Below are 23,958 nucleotides of genomic sequence, written 5' to 3'. Positions count from 1 at the left end.
TGTGATCGAGATACAGCGCTTGTATAGACTCCTTGAGGAACCTGATGCAGAGTATGACTTTAAATCTATTTTAAACCCCACACTAAAGTATAAATTCCTTTTTGCTCTTCTGTGTTCCCTGTTTATTCTTCTGAAAGCGAAAGCAAAAGCTTTTATAAATAATCCAGTATATAAACCGGAATATAAATATATAAACCGGTTGAATGTACAGATGCAGTGCAACAAATTAGCAACTTTATCTAATTAAATTTCTCACACAACCTTCATCGTTCACCATAGTCTTTAAATATAAGTCACTATAGACAACAAAACCCCCAGATTTCACACATCCTCCCACCCATACTCACAACTACAGAGCTCACACAACACACACAATTTTAATAATTTGTCATTTGGTTTAAATCTGTATCAACTGTTATCATTAAACTAACCAAATATCTTTATATGTCACTTTTTACATTATCTGTCAATCATTACTTATCTACATTTACATATAAGTACAGTGTACTTATCTACTTACACTGAATATCTTGTAGATCTGTAGATATCTGTGTGAACAAGATATCTACAGATCTACACTTCCCTTTCCCAGCAGATATTTATATTGTACACAACTCATATTTACCATCATACAGACTTTGGTCAAACCTATTTTATCTATACACACACACACACACACACACACACACACACACACACACACACCCTTAAATACACATCTGCATTACCAAATGTAAACAATTCTAACAAATGTAAACAATTTAATTAAATAGTTTATTTAATAAATGTAATTAGTGGCAATTTAGTCCATTACTCAATTAAATCAGTATAATAAAAAAAAAAAAAATTATATATATATATATATATATATATATATATATATATATATATATACAGTGAGGAAAATAAGTATTTGAACACCCTGCTATTTTGCAAGTTCTCCCACTTAGAAATCATGGAGGGGTCTGAAATTGTCATCATAGGTGCATGTCCACTGTGAGAGACATAATCTAAAAAAAAAATAATCCAGAAATCACAATGTATGATTTTTTAACTATTTATTTGTATGATACAGCTGCAAATAAGTATTTGAACACCTGAGAAAGTCAATGTTAATATTTGGTACAGTAGGCTTTGTTTGCAATTACAAAGGTCAAACGTTTCCTGTAGTTTTTCACCAGGTTTGCACACACTGCAGGAGGGATTTTGGCCCACTCCTCCACACAGATCTTCTCTAGATCAGTCAGATTTCTGGCCTGTTGCTAAAAACACGGAGTTTGAGCTCCCTCCAAAGATTCTCTATTGGGTTTAGGTCTGGAGACTGGCTAGGCCACGCCATAACCTTGATATGCTTCTTACAGAGCCACTCCTTGGTTATCCTGGCTGTGTGCTTCGGGTCATTGTCATGTTGGAAGACCCAGCCTCAACCAATCTTCAATGCTCTAACTGAGGGAAGGAGGTTGTTCCCCAAAATCTCGCAATACATGGCCCCGGTCATCCTCTCCTTAATACAGTGCAGTCACCCTGTCCCATGTGCAGAAAAACACCCCCAAAGCATGATGCTACCACCCCCATGCTTCACAGTAGGGATGGTGTTCTTGGGATGGTACTCATCATTCTTCTTCCTCCAAACACGTTTAGTGGAATTATGACCCAAAAGTTCTATTTTGGTCTCATCTGACCACATGACTTTCTCCCATGACTCCTCTGGATCATCCAAATGGTCATTGGCAAACTTAAGACGTGCCTGGACATGTGCTGGTTTAAGCAGGGGAACCTTCCGTACTATGCATGATTTCAAACCATGACGTCTTAGTGTATTACCAACAGTAACCTTGGAAACAGTGGTCCCAGCTCTTTTCAGGTCATTGACCAGCTCCTCCCGTGTAGTTCTGGGCTGATTTCTCACCCTTCTTAGGATCAATGAGACCCCACAAAGTGTGATCTTGCATGGAGCCCCAGTCCGAGGGAGATTGACAGTCATGTTTAGCTTCTTCCATTTTCTAATGATTGCTCCAACAGTGGACTTTTTTTTTACCAAGCTGCTTGGCAATTTCCCCGTAGCCCTTTCCAGCCTTGTGGAGGTGTAAAATTTTGTCTCTAGTGTCTTTGGACAGCTCTTTGGTCTTGGCCATGTTAGTAGTTGGATTCTTACTGATTGTATGGGGTGGACAGGTGTCTTTATGCAGCTAACAACCTCAAACAGGTGCATCAATTTAGGATAATAAATGTAGTGGAGGTGGACATTTTAAAGGCAGACTAACAGGTCTTTGGGTGTCAGAATTCTAGCTGATAGACAGGTGTTCAAATACTTATTTGCAGCTGTATCATACAAATTAATAGTTTAAAAATCATATATTGTAATTTCTGGATTTTTTTTTTTAGATTATGTCTCTCACAGTGGACATGCACCTACGATGACAATTCCAGACCCCTCCATGATTTCTAAGTGGGAGAACTTGCAAAATAGCAGGGTGTTCAAATACTTATTTTCCTCACTGTATATATATATATATATATATATATATATATATATATATATATATATATAAATAAAATATATATATAAAATATAAAATATTATTTGATATATTATTAACCAATCAGGCATTTTATTTTAAATTGTTTAAAAAATTTTAACTGATGTTTACAAATGTTAATAATAATAAACTGTGCCTAAAAACATATTAGGGGTGTAGACAGTAGCTTTAAATAGTGGTTGTGAAACCTATAGGTTTATTTCATCTTTTTGTAAGTAACGCCTTTTTGTCAGATATAAGCTTTTGTTTTCTTTGTCAGTCACAGCATCAGTGCTTGTGACCACATGTGGCATTTGTAAACTTTTTTTTATACTGACAGTGTTGAGCATCAGTAATTGAATAATGGTGAGTGTTTATATCTTCCTCTAGTAGTAATGCTCTTCTGCCTACACCCACACCCACTTTGTGTGTGTGTGTGTGTATATATATATATTTGAACATTCTGCTTTGCACAAGTTGTAACAAAAATAGAAGCAAACACAGTTGTGTTTTTTTGTGTGTAAATGTTACATTTTCTTTGTAGTCATCATTTCTGCCATCAAAGCAAACCTGGGTAGCTGGACTGGGAGGTACGCCTAATGGTTTCCGTGTTGTTAAAAAGAATGAAGATGAATACAATGGAAATTCAGAGCTTGAAGACCTCTTTATGGTTGAATCACATGTTAGAAACATCTATCATGCTGGAGTGCTGTGCAGTGACGTGGAAATCATTCAGTTCAATCGTAAAACATTTATTTTTACGTTCATTGAAATAGACAAATATTATCTAACCAAAACACATTTGGATCACAGTGATGTCATTATCTGTAATAATATAATTCATTTTGAAAAAGGTAGTAAAATGATTTTCACTTATAAATGTATTTTATTCTTTTATTTCTTTTCTTTTTTTTTTAATAGAAATTAAATCTCAGCCAGTAGCCAAAGCATCAAGTTTCTCTTGTTTTGCGTTTTGGATTGTCATCAGGTACATCTTCCACTCCCCACTCCGAATCTTCCAGTTCTTGTACAGGGATTGTAAGCAAAGTGAATGTGGATGGGTTTACTCATGGAATGAGTTTTGCAATTTACAGGAAGGATGGTGGAATTCCTGCATCGTTTGAAAAGAATGTTAAAAATGCAATGAAGAAAAATCCAGAATATGACTTTAAAACTTACAACTGCATTCACTTCGCCATGAAGCTTCTTGAAGGAGAGGTAATACTGCATTTTCATATATGCATTTTTGCATATTTATCTTTTATATAAAATGTAAAACAAATGCATTGTGTAGTGTACATTAATGTGCATAAAGCTGAAAATCTATGGGGTACACTTAAATAGTATTATTATGATATCAATATATTACTGATGTGCTCTTTATGCTTATGTTTTTCTATAGTATGAATAAAAAGAGATCCTCAACCAGTTTTAACAGTGTAAGTATAATTGTCTATTTTTAAATATTGGAAACTCTTTTGTATTGTTTATCTCCTGTCAGTGTGATTAAATCATAAGAGCCAAAACTGAGGTAACCTCAAGATACTGTTTCTCCTGTTGTGTAATCTGAAATTTATAGAAGGACGTTGATGGTGGAGACACAGACCAGTCCTGATGATGAAACAAGCAGATTCCATTCTCATCATATTTAGATGGCTTTCCTCAGTAATACTGTACTTCTGCTGTGCTTGTGTTTTACTCTACTTTACTTTTAATATAAAAGTGTTCTTTACTTAATTTTTTTTTTTATTATTTATTTTTATAGAATTACTTTTACTAGGTTCATAGAAGGTTCATGAAAATTTCGATTTTCTATAATTGTTTATATATTTATATATTTTTGTTTCAGTCCCCTCTGTATCCACATGAACTGTTTATTTTTAATTAAATCAAAGTAAAAATCAATGCACTGTGTCAGGATTATACTATTAGAACGCACTGTTCCTCATTTGTTCCTCACTGTTCCTCAAATCAAGATCATCCTTTGATTTTGGCTTTTTTTCCTGTTGTAAGTAAAAAATAAAAGAATATATCTATATTTACTTAGTGTGTATGTACTGGATACCTACAAGTGTATAGACTTGAATTCTGATTTATTTTTAGCAGTTAAGAACTTAATAATGATTTAGTTTTGACCAGTAAAGTTTGAGGAATGAAAGGAATGAAATACATTTTGCCTGAGCTCTTTGCCTACTTTCTGCCTGCAACCTTTAAATAAAACACAGTAAACATATTCTCTCGAATTTCAGCTTGAATTTAACTCTTGAAGTTTTTTGGAAATTTAACCAGGTTTATCAACCTAAACCATTCTTATATATATATATATATATATATATATATATATATATATATATATATATATATATATATATATATATATATATATATATATATATAGAGAGAGAGAGAGAGAGAGAGAGAGAGAGAGAGAGAGAGAGAGAGAGAGAATATTATTATTATTATTATTTTTTTTTTTTTTGCTGAATTTAGAAAAGAAATATTCAAACTTATTGCCTGACAAAAAAATTTTTGAATAAAAAAAAAATAAAAAATAAATAAAAAAAATAAAAAAAAAACAGAAAAAGTGTAGAATAAAATATGTTTATTTAAAGGAACTTGTTTATTTTGACTTTGGAAATTATTAAATGGCCATTACAACTTGAACTTTTTAACTTTACGTAATTGACTTTGTATTTACCCAAATTGAAATATTCAAATCAGTATATTTAACTTAATAATAGATACATGCTTTAATTTCCAGTTTTACTTTTATAAACACTTTTTAAACACAACTTATACTGAACTGTAAATTATTCTACAATAACATTTGCAATATATAGTCCATTAATAAGCGATGCATGCATGTGTAAACTTTAATAGTATCACCAAGTCAATGAATCGACTACACAGTTGGCCTGAATAAAATACATTGTAATCCCACATTTTAAGTGTCAATATCTTGCACCAGTATACTAAAAATTTTACAAAACTGATTTATAGCGATCAGCGTACAGATTGCAGATGTGTCCTAGACCAAGACCACTTTCACTAAAGAGGAGCTAAAAATGCATTTCAATATAAACTTTTAAATAAAAAAAGCAAAGTACAGTTTTAATTTCAAGTGAAAACAATACTGGGATTCCAAATAACTGGTATAGTTTCACGAAAATAATTTTAACTCAAAGCAAAAACAAAAATCACATACTAAACGAATGTTTGGGTACAGTTAGTGAAAACAAGGTTTTTTAACAGCTTGCAGCATTTTTAACCAAACAAGTTGATCAGTAAACAACTAAATAACGCATTCTACAGCTGGCATGTTTTTTTTACAACTCACTAAATTTCATCAAGGTTTTGAAACTTTGTGTTATTGGCAATAATCAGCTTTTGATAAGAACCAGGAAGCTTGTAAGGAATATTTGTCAGTCCTGAATAGTTGTGTTTGTAGTTTTCAATTTGTGAAGTGTTCAGATTCACTTATTTGAGGGGAAATGCTGTAAGCTTACTGATAATTTTCTGATCATCTGACTTTGTTCTGTTCAGCCACCGAGATTTCAAACAGTATATTTCGATCTGTTTGCTCATTTTTAATAAAGAATCTTGTATCTGCTTAATTCGTGAAATTGACCCTGCGCTGATATTAAAGCAGGATAACAAATTTAAATCTCACAGAAGCTTCTCATGATTCTGATCACTGAACAGGACAGACTTGATTTCAGTGTGTGCAAAGTGGAAATAGTAGTAGTGTAACTCACCCATAGCTGCTGGTATTGTGTTGGATTGCATCATTTTGAGCTAGAAAATTCATCCACATGAAATATATCATTTCTTTCTTATTTCTCTGGATTTTTTTTGCTGTGCTAGCTGTATGGTGCACGAAACCCAGAGAAGGAACACATGATGTTTGTAACATGCTGTAAACATTTCAAGTTTTCCCCAATTTCGACTCGAGTGCAAAGTAAGCAGATTTAATGTTCTGAGCACAAACAGCTTCCATTTTCCCTGAGCTGGGTGTGCATCAACTCCCGGAGCATGTTGAAGAATTAAACAGGCTCAAGAGTTTAAACAGGACTGCATCCAAAGCAGGATCTTCTCCCCACCCAAGGCCTCTTTCAGAACTCCAGATAATGAAGGCTGAAGGACAGAAATCATTACCCAGTGTCAGTGTTAGCTATGAGAGACAAATGCTGACACTGTATGTATAAAAAAAACAAGTTATAGCTTTTTTTTTTTTGTGAAAGAAAAGAGGTAGGGGTGTGCTCTGACTTAGCAGGCTTTATACCACCTTTGCTTTATGCTAGCTCTGAATTAGCTAGCTCTCTTCAGTATTCCAGAAAACTGACACATTTCTACATGAATTTATTTAAAACGCTTTAAAAAGCTACTTTTAAACGTGCTACATAAAATAAAGGTTATTATTATTATATACATATAAAAAATATATTAATAGTGTTTTCAGTCAATGCAGACATCTGACCAGAAGATTCATTTGTGTTTTTTGTGCTCCAATTCCACATTTAATCCCTGTTTTCTCTCATTATTTCCTCCACTCTTCTGGGAGGATGGTCCACTAGATTTTGGAGGGTGCATGTGGAGATTACTAACAACCTTGTGGATGAATGAAAGTCAGGTAGTGATGTTGGTGAGGTGAGGAGTCCTGGGGTGCAGCCATTGTTCCAATTAATTCCAAAAGTGTTCAATATGGTTGAGGTCAGAGATCTATAGCATGAGATCTTTCACAGGTTTGGTTCTCCTAGATCAAGTGAAGGAAAAATCCATCATATACATTCATAATATATTCTCCCCAAAATTAAAAAAATATATGAATTAAATAATGTAATAATCTTTTTCTTTTTTTTGGTTGGTCCCATTAGGGGGCGCCACAGTGGATCATCCGTCTCCACACTAATCGGTCCTCTGCATCTGCCTCTTTCAAACCAACTACCTGCATGTCTTCTTCACCACATCCATAAACCTCCTCCTTGTTCTTCCTCTCTTCATTTTTCCTGGTGGCTCCATCCTCAGCATTCTCCTACTGATATACCCCATGTCCCTCCTCTGCACATGTCCAAACCATCTCAATCTTACCTCCTTCACCTTGTCTCCAAAACGTCCTACAGGTGCTGTTCCTCTAATAAACTATTATAATTTGTATAATTGTTGCATAAGGGGCGTGGCCAAGCGCCGGTTTGTGAATAGAGGGCAAGACCAGGTGGAGGAAAGCGGTAAGAATGACACATCTGAGGGATCTTGAGCTAATAAGTGTTCTCTGTGGCAGTGAGCGGAGGGAACAGATAAAAGGAAAGAAAGAAGGGCGATGGATCGCTGCGAGATGCATGTGTGCACGTGTGTATTTGCGTAAAAACAGTGAATTAATCTCTTCTGTTCAGAACCGGTCGATGTCCTGAGAGTTTCTTCCCCTGAACCAGTTGCTCTCCCACAATTATTATTCAAAGTTTTCAATGAATGAGTACATTTTTGTGTTTGTTTTGCACATGCAATACAATAATAACATAATTACATTAAACCATGTTTTATTGCAATGTTATTATTTTTATTTTTTTCAGTTACCACCCCGTTCTCCCCAGACGAGTTTCTAACCCAGCCGTCTGCTTTGTGCACGCGGGTGCATTGTCAGGATTCATTGCAAATAGGTTTGCACTCTTTTATATTTCTTACACACTCGTATTTTTACACACACACATTTTTTTAAGTTTTACAATATAGGTTTTTATCATTTATAGAACTCGCACTCATCTGGCTGCTGTGAACTCCCTGATTTTGAACAGAAATTCTCTGGGTTATTATGTCAGGATGATTGAAAATCTTCAGAAACCAAGTACGAGCATTTTACACTCAAGGACTTATTTGACTTTTAAATGTAGAATGCGGAAAAAGAAAAAAAAAAACGTTAAGTTATTTGAAAATTGAATTCAATCGCAATAATGGGCATATGGAATAAAATGAATAATAACGAGCAGATGTAGGAGGGAAATAACCAACAGAATGCGCCGACATATTTTCAGTCAAACGTTAAAGAAAAGAGGAAATAATTGTGGCCGTCGTCTCTCAGGTGAATCGTCGTCCAAAATCCTTCGAGCCGACATGGATGCTGATTAAGTAGCAGAGATGGAGAACTATCTGATACATCCAAGCTTTTTAAAACTAATTTATTTCATGTACTAACACTTAAAAAAAGAATCCTAATATACATGTAATTTTAGAGACAAATCAAATCAAATGTTATTTATAAAGCCCATTTAAAATCACCCTTGGTTCAGAATCGGAGACGGTTTTATTGCCAAGGGTCTGGCAACAAGCACTTTTACAGTATAGAAATTTGTCTTGGTGTCAGGTGCAAACATATGAAGATAGAAAATGTGTACACAGTTTTAAAATAACAAAAACAAGTTAAATAAATACTGTATACATGAAGTGGCTTCGCATGGGACGTAGTTCAGTTTAGAATGTGAAGATGAACGTGATTGTAGGTTTTTGGAGGAGGGTGACTGGGGCGCGGGGGGTGGGGGGGGTGGGGGGGTTTTGTTGGGGGGCGTTGCTGTCATGTCGGGGTAAGTGGGGCACTGTTCAGTAGGCTGACTGCAGTGGGGTAGAAACTATTCTTGTGGTGTGAGGTCTTGGTCTGGGTGGACCGAAAGGGAGGGGAGGGACTGGAAAAGTAAGTTTCCAGGATGAGAGGGGTCGGCCGCGATCTTGGCTGCACGTCTCCGGTTCCTGGAGATTTAACAGCTCCTGGAGGGATGTTAGACTGCAGCCCATCACCTTCTCAGCAGAGCGGATTGGCCTTGTCCCTGGCTGTAGGTGCAGCAAACTAGACCGTGATGGAGGGTGTGAGGAAAGATTCGATGATGGCAGTTTAGAAGTTCAGAAACATTTTCGCAGGGGGGAAAAAGTTCTTCAGCTGCCGCAGGAAATAAATCCTTCGCTGAGCCTTCATAGTGAGGAAGCTGATGTTCTGCTCCCACTTGAGCTCCTGGGTGTTGATGGTGCGCAGGACAGAGGTTGCTGTACATAATAGCAAAAAGCAAGAAAAAACATAAATGGATTTGGAAAACATTGAAAGCACTACTTGAGTAAGAATAACAAAAATATTCAGGAAAATGATTAATAATACCATGTAAGCTAATGCTAAAATATTTGTACTCTGTATGCTAAAGTGAACGCCGCCATTATCTACATTTTATAGTAAAAAAAAGGCAAAATATAAATGAGGTATAAATGAGTGAGCAAATAAGAAGTTCATTTAAAATACAAAATGGATGACACCTGATACGCTGCACTGTATAGGAGATAGTGAGCGGTTTCAGACACGGACTTATTCACGTGCGCTACGAGAACGTTAATCAGATGCATCGATCATGTGACATGCCATGCAGTGGCTGATGGGAACTATAATCCAGAGCCGTAATCATGACAACTAGATCAGGGACTGGAAAGCACAATCAAGAACATTTTGTGAAAAACAGTCATTTTATTTATTATTATTGCTATAAGTTAACAAGAAAAATAGTGAAAAAGAAAAGCGAGCACATAAAATATTAGGACAAATAAAATGAATTAACCAAATATAACAGAAGAACTATGACCGTCTAAATGGTGGACAGGTCGATTTGTCTGGGTCTCATCGTAAGCAGTAAACAAATGCCTCGGCATCGTTTTTATTAACAGTCCATATTTTTCAACTCACTCTGCAACACGAGAAGATATATTCACATGCCGGGAGCTTTATGATTACTCACATAGACTAGTAAAATGTCGATTCTGAGAACACTCGTCTTAGAGCTCATGGAGTGTTTAGAAAAAAATAAAATGCAGCTTTGTAGAGGAGCAGGGATTAAACTGGAGGAAATACAACACGCAGTGTGAAACAGGATCACGTCTGATGGTGATGGATGCACGTAGTTTTCATTATTGATTGTAAATAAGGGCAGCATTTTTCTTTGCACCACTTTCCGTTTTTCCGGCTTAAATCAAACGAATGCTTTGTCAATACGAATGAAATGAGAGAGAGAGAGAGAGAGAGAGAGAGAGAGAGAGAGAGAGAGAGAGAGAGAGAGAGAGAGAGAGAGCGCAACTTGCACAATAAAACTAATTGAACTAAGACATCCTTCATTTCCTAACAGGCTTTCTCACCTCTGAAAGTAGGACAACTCCCAGATTTCGAGATGACTGAATACACTGCACCAGCGTCCATTGTAAGGAAATTTCTGAGTGACTTTGAAATAGAATCGTCACTAAAAATAAAACTCTAAATAACAGATACACAGAAGCAACAGACCCTTTTTACGTGGGCGGAGCTTAAGTGAGTGCAGAAAAATGGCCCAGACCGCTTCACCAACCCTAGCTATTAAGATGTTAGCATGTTTCTAAACAATGACTGGTCAAAATCACTGTCCCGGACTGCCAATATTATTTTTAAAAGTTATCTTTAACAAACCAGACTGGCCGAGACGTACAAAGAATTGGCACTGCAGTCATGAAGTCATGAAGATGTATGTGCGTTTGTATTTCGGAAAGCGATAAGAACTATCTGTACAACTACATGGGAGTGAGAAGCTAATATCAGTCCAGCTAACTGCCTAACTCATATATATATACACACATCACAATCAAAAAACCTTTAGTGAATTGTTGGGCCCTTTTTGCTTCAATTACTGGTGATCAGTCTGTGGCACTGCTGAGGTGGTTTGGAAGCCCAGGGTTCTTTGACAGTGGCCTTCAGCTCATGTGCATTTTCAGGTCTCTTGTTCCTTATTTTCCTCTTGACAATACGCCAGAGATTCTCTATGAGGCTCAGGTCTGTTGAGATTGCTGGCCAGTTAAGCACACCAACACCATGATTATTTAACCAACTCTTGGTGCTTTTTGCAGTGTGGACAGGTACCAAATCCTGCTGGAAAATGGAATCAGCATCTTTAAATAGCTGGCCAGCAGAAGGAAGCATAAAGTGCTCAAAAATTTTGGTAAACGTGTGCAGTGATGTTGGTTTTCAAAAAACACAGCGGACCAACACCAGCAGATGACATTGCAGCCCAAATCACAGACTGTGGAAACTTAACACTGGACTTTAAGCAACTTGGGCTATGAGCTTCTCCACCCTTCCTCCAGACTCTAGGACCTTGTTTTCCAAAGTAATTACAAAACTTGCTCTCATCTGAATAGAGGACTTTGGACCACTGGGCTACAGTCTAGTTCTTCTTCTCTTTAGCCCAGTTAAGACGACTCGGACGTTATCTGTGGTTCAGGAGTGGCTTAACAAAAAGTATACGAAGAGCGTCAATGATTGTCTTCTGGACAACTATCAGATCAGCAGTGTTTTCCATGATGGTGTAGCCTAGTGAATTAAACTAAGAGACAATTTTGAAGCCTCTGGGAACCTTTGCAAGTGTTTTGAGTTGATTAGCTGATTGGCATGTCATAATATTCTAATTTTTTGGTGGGTTTTTGTTAAATGTGAGCCAAAATCATCCCAAATAAAAGAGCCCAAGACTTAAAGTACTTCAGTCTGTGTGCATTGAATTGATTTAATACACGAGGTTCACAATTAGAGTTGATTTACTGAAATAAAAAAAAATTTTCACGACATTTAAATTTATTGAGATGCACCTGAATTTGTCCCTTTTGGTGGATGTTCTCGAGCTCATTAATTACTGAGCACCTGTTACTTGTTTCCATATCATTAGTCCAGTGGACTTACTCAAGCCCTAGTTTTATGTTTTCATCATTTTTCTGACTGTTTTTAAAGTATAGACAGTAATAATAATATTTCTGAGCAAATATAGAAAGATTTTACCAAACAAATTCAAGTCTGCTCTTGAATTCCATGATGCCAATCAGGAGGTAACTTACTGTTTCACTTAATTGGCTTGAGTTAGTGCTTTTGCCTACATTTTTGGGACCAGCACATGACAGGATGTAACTACATAAAACAAGCAAATATATAAATAAATAATAATGGGGATTTAGAGGGCAGGCTCTGACACAAGAGACTCTAATGAAACAAATGCAGCACGGCTCTGGAGCCCAAGCCCTGGACCCGCAATTGACGATCTGTCTACATCGGAGCGTAATTTAAAGACCTTTCCTGAGAGGACCTGGCTTCTCCTCAGCAAGATCTCATGGCTGTTTCTCCCAATTGCTCACTTCTAGCTCCTTTAACAACTCTTCAATCCTTTCAATTCCTGAATCTCTTACTCCCTGTCTGGTTCGGGCAAATCTGTCCCATCTGGCTTCTATCCTATTTTGCTCATCCATCTCTGCTTGTTTTTCATCTGTATACTGTATATTTCCCCTCCCTGCACCACACCCCTTAACTGCTCTGTGTCACCTCACGGTTCACCTTTCCTCCGACCCATTCATCTCTGACACTCCCACAATCTCTCGTTCTTCTCCTCGTCCTTCACCTGTCCATTAATTTTTATTTTTTTTTTCTGCTTCACTCACACTCCACCCCCACCATCCTGTACACAGCTTTTTGTTTTTTTGTTTCTAAGTTCTAAGGAATTATGCGCTGTAGCACTTGCGTTTCTGAGTGAGTTGCATTACAGCAGTTTTAGCAAAAAATGATTGGTCTTGAAGGTCATTTGGTTGATCGGTAGCTGGATTATTTCCTCCACTTTCCAAAATTCGTGTTTAGATTCTATTGAATTTATCACTAAATAGAATATACATACAAAAGAATTGGGACCCATGACATTTCCAGCCATTTGGGGTTCATCCTCAAACTGTCGAGGTGCACAATTGTATAGATTAATAGATTAAATTGTTCAAATCAAAACAAATAAAAAATGTAATGAAATACTGTGTGTCTGTGTGTGTGTTTTACATATAGTATTGAATTTTCTAAGTATATGTTCTACTGATTCAACATACTTTAACAGATTTCTATTTAAGCAACACAAGATATTTATTTATTCATTTGTTGACTGATGCATTTATTAAATTTATTTACTCAAAAATGAACTCATTCCTTTCATCCTTCTTTCATTCAATCATTTATTTATTCGCTCTCCCTCAATCATTCTCACTCACTCATTCACGATGTATTTGAATGAATGAATAAATAAATATTGTGCATGTTTCTTGAATGTAGACATTTGTTAAAGTATGCTGAAATAAGTCAAACAGTCGGACAAATAGAGTCTAATAAATAAACTATTTATTAAAAATTTTCCATTTGTTTTTTATTTAAACAATTAAATTTGTGCCAATTTAATCAATTACACAATTTAAACACAATATAATTTTATTGATGTATTTTACCAAAAAGAGTATTTATATCAAGAGAATCACTACATTTTTGGTACGGATCAGGTAGTGTCAACTAGTACAGTATAATACTGTAAATATGCGAAATTGCCGTAAATTGTTTCGACATACTTAAGTATAACAAGTATCTTTGTTTGTTTAGAACAATGAAATTAGATTAAATGAATTAAAGTCAACATGATTTAACCAAACTTATATTTCCATTAATGGTTTGCCCACTTCATTTATTTATTTTTTGGTTTGCTGGTCAACCCCCTCCTCCCCCTTTGCATAGGTAATGGAACATTCTAGATTTGTTCAAAATGGTCAAATTTGCTTTTGATGCCAGATTTGGGGTTTTTCCGAATTTATATTGCAAATTTCGAGTACTACATTTTGGCATTAAGTGTGATACAATGTTTTATGAATCAGGATAAAAGATAGAGAGTTGCATTTGCCAAGAAAGTGCACTTTTCATGGATAAACTATAGGTTCTTCCTCTCTCCAGGCAAGAGACTTTACTTGTACAAGGCAAGTAAATTATTAGAAATGCAGATAACTGGCTTTCTCTCTCTTCAACAATCTCCAGCACTGTATGACCATGATAAGACCCCCCGAGTCCCGAGTCGTGTTTTGCGCTTCTCCTTGAAGGGTGATGAAGAGCTTGTCAGTGTGGAAAGTTCATGATTGAGAGTGCACGAGACAGGGAGTGAGAGAGTGTGTGAAGAAGGGTCAGAAATATTGAGGTGGACTTTAGAGTCACTCAGTTCTTCTCCCCTGAGAGACCTAAATCACCCGGAAGAGAAATGGTGTTATGATAGGAGAACAAAAAGTGTGTCTACTGTTTAAATTTACAATGCACCAGTTCTGATTTAAAGCAGTGTGTGTAAAGTTAATTCAGTTCCAGTTAAACCATATGGATTCTGCACTGTGAGTTCCACTAAAAGAGTTATTTCTCAAATCCACAATACGATAATGGTTTTTCCTTAATCCTGATAGCAGCATGCCCTTTGTATAGGTCAGTCCTCCCAGGTAAGTATATGTGGCTTCTGTGTTGTTAGTTCCACTAGAACCTGTGAGGATCATGGCCTTCTTAAATCCGAGGCACAATGGTGAAAGAATGGCCTTGATATCCATCAAATCTAATGAAAGAGGTGCAGTCTGTTTATGGGTCAGTCCCCACAGTAAGCATATCTGTTTCTTTGCTGTCAGATCTACTAAAAGAGGTGGGGATCATGACCTTCTCAAATCCAAGGCCCAGTGATGAAAAATGGCTTTGGTGCTCTTTGCATGGGTCAGTCTTCCAGATAAGTCAGATGTACCAATGTTCTGTTAATTCCCTGTAAAAAGGTTGGAGAGTATAGCCTTCTTAAATTCACCACTCAATGATAATGGAATAGCCTTCTGGTTTATCGAATCCAAAAAAATAGAAAGCTCCAGATAAGGATCTCTGCCTTTGGTGCTGTTAATTCCTACTAAAAGGGATCAGGAGCGTGCCTTTCTTAAATCCAATGGCCAGTGATGAACTAAAAGCTTTGGTGTCTATCAAATTTACTAGAGATATTCTGCATTTAATTTCCTTTAACAGTTTATCTGAGCGCTGGAAACTATCTCTTGCACAAAACTCTTCAAGGCTCCATCTCTTTCATCCCGCTAATCAAAAATGCCTTCAAAACATCTAGGCATGACTAAAGTGCCTACGAGGTTAAACAAAAGCAAAAAAAAAACAAGCAATAGGTTTTTATTCAGCAACTTCTGACTGCTTTCATTTCTTCCTTTTCTTTCCAAAATGGCTGAATTTGCTTTCTGGATTTATTGCCCAGAACAAATTTCATGATTCTAACTATTCTGGCTGGATTCTACTTGATCTCACAACACTTTCTTAAGAGTTTCTCCTGTTCGGGCCCAGCAAGGTGAAATTCACATCTTACCTGGAGGGACAGTCTTATCAGAAGACATGGAAAGACATTCAAATGTACTCTATGCACACATACTACTGGTGTCCCTCAAGGCTAAGTGCTTGATCATCTTCTCTACTCTATAACCCTTTCTCAGGAAGGAGATATAATCATGGGTTTTTTATTTTATTTTATACCACTGCTTTGCTGATGAAACTCAAGCAGGTTGCAGTCTAGTGTCCTGTTCTCTCATATCAGCTTAGAATCTTCAGTATTTGGTGTTTAGCCTAACTCCAAAGAATTTCAGAAAGGAGGCCCAATGCATGTCCATCTCTCTCTCTCTCTCTCTCTCTCTCTCTTTCTCTCTCTCTCTCTCTCTCTCTCTCTCTCTCTCCAATTACATTTGCAGCATTTAGCAGACGCTCTTATCCAGAGCGAAGTACAAAAGAGTCTCTAGCAATGAATAAATCTACACTGGTACGCAAGATTACAAACTTAATATAAATATAACTCTTGAATTCTACAAAGCGAACCTGGAAAGTGCTAATTTAAGTGTTTCAGGAAGAGGAAGGTCTTCAACCGTCGCATGAAGACAGCCAGGGACTCCGCTGTAGGAACATCTAGGAGAAGTACATTCCACCACCTCGGTGCCAGAACAGAGAAATTCCTTGAAGTGTACTTACCTCTCATTCTGAGAGAAGGTGTTACCAGTGGAGCAGTGCTGGAGGATCTCATACAGCGTGGTGCAGTGCGAGATGTGATGAGGTCTCTGAGGTAAGATGGCGCTGGTCCATTTTTGGCCTTGTAGGCAAGCATCAGTGTTTTGAATCTGATACGTGCAGCTACTGGAAGCCAGTGAAGGGAGCGCAGCAGTGGTGTTGGAGAACCTGGGGAGATTGAACACAAGTTGTGCAGCTGCGTTTTGGATCATTTCCAGTGTCTCTATTTATGCAGGTCAAGGATGTGCTGTTTCAATCCTTCTCATATCTTTAGATTCAACTTCTATTGTACCACAATGCATCTTTTAGAATTATTTGAATTCAAAATCTGATGAGCATATTATTTGTATTTTTCATGATTTATTTAATTCTCCTTATAATTGCATGATAAATGAAAAACAATGAGCCAAGATAGAAGGAAAATAGAAAAAAAAAAACATGCTGGATTTTGCCTTGAATAAAGTATTAACCACTAGTATGGAGGATCTGCGGCTTATATTGTCTCTGGGTTAGTGGATTTCTAACTTCCTGACAGACTATGCAGAATATTTGTCTCACCCTCCCTAACACTAAACACTGGAGCTTTCTGACGTTGTTTCTTGAGGCCATTATGACCACTGTCAAGCTTTCTGAGAGTTGAATTTAATTATGATCTGTTTTTTGGTACCTTCTGAGACACAGCTTGACCCATTATCCTTTATGAAAGCAATGAAGAATCTAAGGTTCATGTTTTTCTTGGTACAGATAATAAAAATCCTGCTGTACTTAGCAGGATTTTAGACATTTAAGGTTTTTAGATCAATAGGATTTTAAACTCGATTTCCATTCCCAAGGCATGCAGTATGATAGAAACTGGAAATCACTGGTTTGCATCATGGCATCCTCTTAAGGTTGTAAATAATCTTTTTTTATATTTGAATATTTCAAACCACTTATACATTAAATGAGCAAAGGTTTTTGGACACCATAACATATTTTATCGCTTTATGTACAGGGGTATTGTCATGCTGGAACAGGTTTGGCTTTCCAAGTTCAAGTGAAGGGAAAATTTCATGCTACCACACCTCCAAAGACATTCAATTCAATTCTTTTAACAGTAGTCTCAAAGTAGCTTTGAGCTCGCAGACCCCCCCCTGGTGGTTGATGTAGGAAACCACCGAAGTGTTGTCTGTACGGACAAACACTCAGAGCTTGGAGGCAATTGATGTGCCATGTCCAATGGGGCCTCCCCAAAGACCTGGAGCAAAGTGTTCATAAATAATTAAATGTGTGTATTTAACCTGGGACAACTGTGGCAAGGAAAAACTCCCAGTGATGGTATGAGGAGGAAACCTTGACAGGAACCAGACTCAAAGTAGAACCTCATCCTCATCTGGGTCACACCAAGAGTGTGATTTATAAATCTTTAAAAACTTTACAAACACAAGAGAGTAAGAAATATCATGAGCATTCGTGTGGATTATGAGTAATGTCCTTTCTTCAGTCTTAGCTGGAAAACATCAGAAATTTAAGAATATAGCTTGCAGGTTTTTTATTAGGATTCAGCATACCATATCTATCTATCTATCTATCTATCTATCTATCTATCTATCTATCTGTCTGTCTGTCTGTCTGTCTGTCTGTCTGTCTGTCTGTCTGTCTGTCTGTCTGTCTGTCTGTCTGTCTGTCTGTCTGTCTGTCTGTCAACCATTGACATTTACTTGTATGGTAAACTTAATATAACACCACAATCAATGTGTACTAAATGTTATGCAACTAGTAAGAATAATAATTTATTTCTCTGCAGTTGATCAATATCAAGGTTGATGGAATAACAGGATACGTGTCCCATGCTGATGGATTACTCTAAAACTGTTCTTATATACATTTGTCTGGTTTTCACAAACTCTTTTGTGATATGATTCGTCACAGCAACGGTAAAATTTTGGAAAACTCCACACATGGTCATATATTTTTCCCCTGCCTTTAATCACTGCTGGAGTCGGAGAAGCTAATTGTTCCCTTTTACGCTCTGTTTCGGAGTAATTCATCTCGTAGAAAGTGTCTTTAGGAAATCAAGCAACACAAGCGTAGCCTCTCTTTTTTTTTTTCCTTTAATAAACTCGTTCTTTCCAGCACTCCTGCCAAACTAGATTTCAGGTGTAAATGCAGGGACACTGAGCTGGGCATTGTGCTCCTTGAGTCATGGAAATCAAAATGGGACAAAAGTAGGCTTTTTGGTTTTTAATGAATTTTGTACAATTATATTTATATATATATAAAAGACAAAGTAGATGGCAGCTTGGTAAAAGGACAGTACAATGGGTTATGCAACATCTCCCTCCTAATTTCTACAATGTGTAGTGATTCGAACTGAAATGGATGAATGTAAAAAGAAGTTAATACTGAAATAACGCAAAAGTATAAATGGTTTCAACTATTTTGGGTGACTTTTCCTCACGATGTCCAGCTTTTCCTTTTCTTGTAAATGTAAGTGCATCTGCAACTCAATTTCTTCTCCTCGGTCAGCCGTTGAGGAATAAAAAAAATAATAAAACAGCTATTAAATCCTCACCAATATATTTGAGCTTGTGCAGTTTGCTACAGATGCGGGTTGTGAGCTTTGACTAGTGCGCTCTCGACTCAAAGGCCGAGAAAATGCCGACGTGTTTTGATGCCTGCTGAAGGGCTTCGGAATGAACATATCGCAATCTGATTGCAGCTTCAGGCAAAGTAGAGTTTATGGTAAAAAAGCCTGCAGTGCTCAGCGCGGGCTGAAACCTTATTGGATAGTAACTCGTATACAGACACGTCTAGAAGAGACACAGTATAAAACACAGTATAGAATAGACTTTTGAGAATTATTTAATACATATTCATAGACAAATATATTAAAATGTAAATTAATTTGCCATTAGGATATTGAATGCCGAGTCAGGAATGTGAGTACGTGTGGAAATTTCCTCTCCGTAGTCAATAAAGTAACTTACTAACAAACATGAAGAACTTCTAAAGATCATCCAGATCTCCAGCACACTATATTACAAAAAACAAAAGGTGTAAGAATAGCGCTTTCAATCAGTAACGTCCTCTGTACATGCTGCATATAACTGATTATTACTTCTACAAAGAATATAGTCATAATAAACGCCTGCAGCGATGAAGAAAAGCCTCTTGTGCTCCCCAGGTGCCGCCGGAGCTGAATATCTGTGGGTGTTTCGTTGCGTTCTTCTCGTTTGTGCTTCAGGGTCGCCGGTGGACCGTCATACCACCACAGAGAGACTTCGCCCACGTCGTTTATTCTCATATTGATCATCTTTTGATTCTGTTGCTAAGACACTGATCAGTCAATGAGCGTTTTGATGGAAAACCAGAACACGGAGCTGAGAGGAACGCTATTCCGAGCAGTGTACATGGGAACGTGGAATGACGAGCCGTTTCATTATCAGAGAATTCAGGAGGTCATGAAGGAATCGTTTGCATTCGCTTCCTCTGAGGATTTTTGTTATTCAGGTTATTAGCGTGCTAGTTTCTGACAAATCATTTCACGGCTGTTTTTAGGTTGTTTACATTTGCTTTGGCAGTTAACCATGTATAAGTGTGGAAGGTGTATCAGTAAATGTGTTTACAGATCTTTACTCATTTTGCTGTATATGCGAATTGTGAAGTTTGTGTTTGTGTACTTCTACTTTTTCAAAGTCGTTTTTTTTTATCTGTAATTTTGCCTAAGTATGAAGTTTTGTTTGAAGTATTGTACTTATTAACTTTTTAAAATATATATTTTTCTGAGTAAAATAAATAAATGCAAGGGGGAAACTACTGCACTTAACTACTGCACTCATAAATTAAGAACAATAGGAGTTCTAGGAGTTCGTTTAGGAGGCACTGTAAGAAAGGTGTGATCGAGGTAGAAGAATGCTGAGGGTGAAGACTCCAGGCAGGAGGAAAAGAGAAGGCGGATGAGAAGGTTTATGGATGTGGTGAGGGAAGACATGCAGGTGTTTGGATTAAAAGAGGCAGATGTAGAGGACAGAGTAGTATGGAGACGGATGATCTATTATGGAGCAGCCGAAAAAAGGAGAAGAAGAAAATAAAATATTATTATATGGAAACTCAGGGGCAGGGCAGAGCACTCACTGTTCCTAATATTGTGGCAGGCCAGTACATATTGTGCTGCTAGTTTTTCCACTGTTAGTTTGTGGAATGTTTGGTGTGTGTTTGTATATATATACAGTGAGGAAAATAAGTATTTGAACACCCTGCTATTTTGCAAGTTCTCCCACTCAGAAATTATGGAGGGGCCTGAAATTGTCATCGTAGCTGCATGTCCACTGTGAAAAACATAATCTAAAAAAAAAAAAAATCCAGAAATCACAATGTATGATTTTTTAACTATTTATTTGTATGATACAGCTGCAAATAAGTATTTGAACACCTGTCTATCAGCTAGAATTCTGACCCTCAAAGACCTGTTAGTCTGCCTTTAAAATGTCCACCTCCACTACATTTATTATCCTAAATTAGATGCACCTGTTTGAGGTCGTTAGCTGCATAAAGACACCTGTCCTGTCATGTGGTCAGATAATACCAAAATAGAACTTTTGGGTCATAATTCCACTAAACGTGTTTGGAGGAAGAAGAACGATGAGTACCATCCCAAGAACATTATCCCTACTGTGAAGCATGGGGGTGATAGCATCATGCTTTGGGGGTGTTTTTCTGCACATGCGACAGGGCGACTGCACTGTATTAAGGAGAGGATGACCGGGGCCATGTGTTGCGAGATTTTGGGGAACAACCTCCTTCCCTCAGTTAGAGCATTGAAGATGGGTCGAGGCTGGGTCTTCCAACATGACAATGACCCGAAGCACACAGCCAGGATAACCAAGGAGTGGCTCTGTAAGAAGCATATCAAGGTTCTGGCGTGGCCTAGCCAGTCTCCAGACCTAAACCCAATAGAGAATCTTTGGAGGGAGCTCAAACTCCGTGTTTCTCAGCGACAGGCCAGAAACCTGACTGATCTAGAGAAGATCTGTGTGGAGGAGTGGGCCAAAATCCCTCCTGCAGTGTGTGCAAACCTGGTGAAAAACTACAGGAAACGTTTGACCTCTGTAATTGCAAACAAAGGCTACTGTACCAAATATTAACATTGACTTTCTCAGGTGTTCAAATACTTATTTGCAGCTGCATCATACAAATAAATAGTTAAAAAATCATACATTGTGATTTCTGGATTTTTTTTTTAGATTATGTCTCTCACAGTGGACATGCACCTACGATTACAATTTCAGACCCTCCATGATTTCTAAGTGGGAGAACTTGCAAAATAGCCGGGTGTTCAAATACTAATTTTCCTCACTGTATATATATATATATATATATATATATATATATATATATATGTGTGTGTGTGTGTGTGTGTGTGTGTGTGTGTGTGTGTGCGTCAGATGTGTGTGCGTCAGATGTGTGTGCACTCTGTGACAAAATGAAGCTCTGTCTCAGGTGTGTTTCGGGTGCAACGGAGACACAACGGAGATAGTACTGCAAGGTCATCTCTCTCTTTCTCTCCCTCTCACTCTCTCTCTCTCTCTCTTTCATTCAAAATCCTGTCTCTCTCACTTCTGAACACAGTTTGACCCTCTCTTTTTCATACTGTTTGTCATTGTGTCTCTCTGTCTTGCATCCCACTGTCTCTCTTTCTGTCCTTCTCACTCCTTAACACAATCTTTGCCCATCCCTGTCTCTTTCTCACTCTGTCTATCATTCTCTCTCTCACTCACTCTTTCAGTCTTTCAATTCCGATTGCTTAATTAGCATGACAAAAATAATACATTTCGTTTTGGCAAAGCATCAAGAATAACAGAGAAAAATTATTTTGAACATCGAAAGAACTAAAAGCACATTGACCATCCCTCTTTCATTCTCACTTAATGTCTCTCTCTCTCTCTCTCTCTCTCTCTCTCTCTCTCTCTCTCTCTCTCTCTCTCTCTCTCTCTCTCTGTCTTTTTCCCCCCTGTGTTTGTCTGTCATTCTTTCTCTCTCTTTGTTTGTCTGTCTGTCTGTTTGTTTGTCTGTCTATGTGTTTATCCCACTCACTGTCTCTGTCTTTTGCTCTGTTACCATCACCCCATGGTCAGGATGTGCATTTTAATAAGGGCATCTGAATACCACTGCTTTATCCCAAAGGAGTCACACACACACACACACACACACACACACACACACACACACACACACACACACACACACACACACACACACACACACACACACACACACAGACACACGCAGAACATTGCACTTTATAGATGTTTGAGCAGACAAATAAATACATAAACTCTTGCATGCATATATAGTACATACACACAGACACACGCACACATTGCAATACTCTCTCATGCGATAGATGTTTGAAGTAAAGTCAAGTCAAGAACAGACAAATTGAACATGCTTATGAAAACATGAAACATGAACAAATACATATTCGCATACACACACACACACACACACACCTAGAATTTGACGGGCCTATCTTCAGGTAAGGAATTAAATTAGCATCGGTGTGAAACTATAAACAGAAAGGCAGAAGCAGTCGGGGGAGAAAAGACAGAATCCTGGACAGAATCATAATGAAGTTTGTGTCCAGAGAATCGAGGAGGCGGAAGAGGGGGAGGAAGAGGGGAGCCTTCACTCCTCCTTACTCTCAGCAAGCATGAGTGTGTGTGTGTGTGTGTGTGTGTGTGTGTGTGTGTGTGTGTAAGTGAGTAAATGAGTAAGAAAGAGAGAAGGAGATACATAATATTAGCTAATTATAGACTTTTCACGTTTAAACCGCAGGTCATGTGATCGACAAACCCCTGACTCTGCCTTTTTTACCTTTTGGCAGGAAATAGAAGACATTTCGGATAAACATTTGTAAAACGATTCTTCATAACATTTGTAAGTTATTCTAATCACTTTTACACTGCACACGTTTCCCTCATAAAAAAAAACTCCACGTACATCTATAGTGTTGTAATAACTCATCGCTTCAAGTGCATCAAAATAAATGAGGTACGCAGCCGACCTCGTGTCCGAGTTCCGGAAAAATAAATCAATACCCTCTGACCAATCAGATTAGAGAATTCTGCAGAAATGCATATTAACTCGGGCTTCAGCTTTTTCGCCTACAGAAACGTAAAGTGACGTGAGACCTCCTCGTACGGTCTGGCACGAAGAGAAAAAATGCTGTGACATTTCCTTTTATATTAAACGTAACCATATTCCAATAAGCATCCAATTATTTTCTCTTGGCTCTGCTTCATTGGTCAGCTGCGAGCTCGTCGGAAATGAAGCCGCACACTCGAAAGCGATTATACGCTGACCTTTTTAACGCCTGTGGAAATAGATTACCTCCAGTGCATTTTCCGTCACATGTATTTCATTATTCCACTTCACTTTACTCCAGTCGCATGATGCCATCCGGTAAGGTTCAGTTCTATAGGACCAAACTACAGACCGTACACTATATGGATGAACATTTCTAGTTGCATTTGAACATCCCCTACGCAGTAAACATGAGCATGTCTCAGCACG

General features: G+C 37.5%; 1 long non-coding RNA gene across 1 annotated transcript; it reads left to right on the top strand.

The window, feature by feature from the left end:
- Nucleotides 1-2,771: 2,771 nt before the first annotated feature.
- Nucleotides 2,772-4,749, top strand: LOC310740643. The gene is made up of 5 exons (XR_014537699.1): nt 2,772-2,885; nt 3,064-3,262; nt 3,441-3,737; nt 3,922-3,958; nt 4,099-4,749. It is a non-coding gene; the product is annotated as an uncharacterized lncRNA (long non-coding RNA).
- The last annotated feature ends 19,209 nt before the right edge of the window (nt 4,750-23,958 follow it).

Source organism: Silurus aristotelis (assembly GCF_946808225.1).
Source record: "Silurus aristotelis genome assembly, chromosome: 18".
Classification (NCBI taxonomy): Eukaryota; Metazoa; Chordata; class Actinopteri; order Siluriformes; family Siluridae; genus Silurus; species Silurus aristotelis.
The sequence above is the reverse complement of the archived record's forward strand: the minus strand, read 5'-3'. Positions and strand labels throughout refer to the sequence as shown.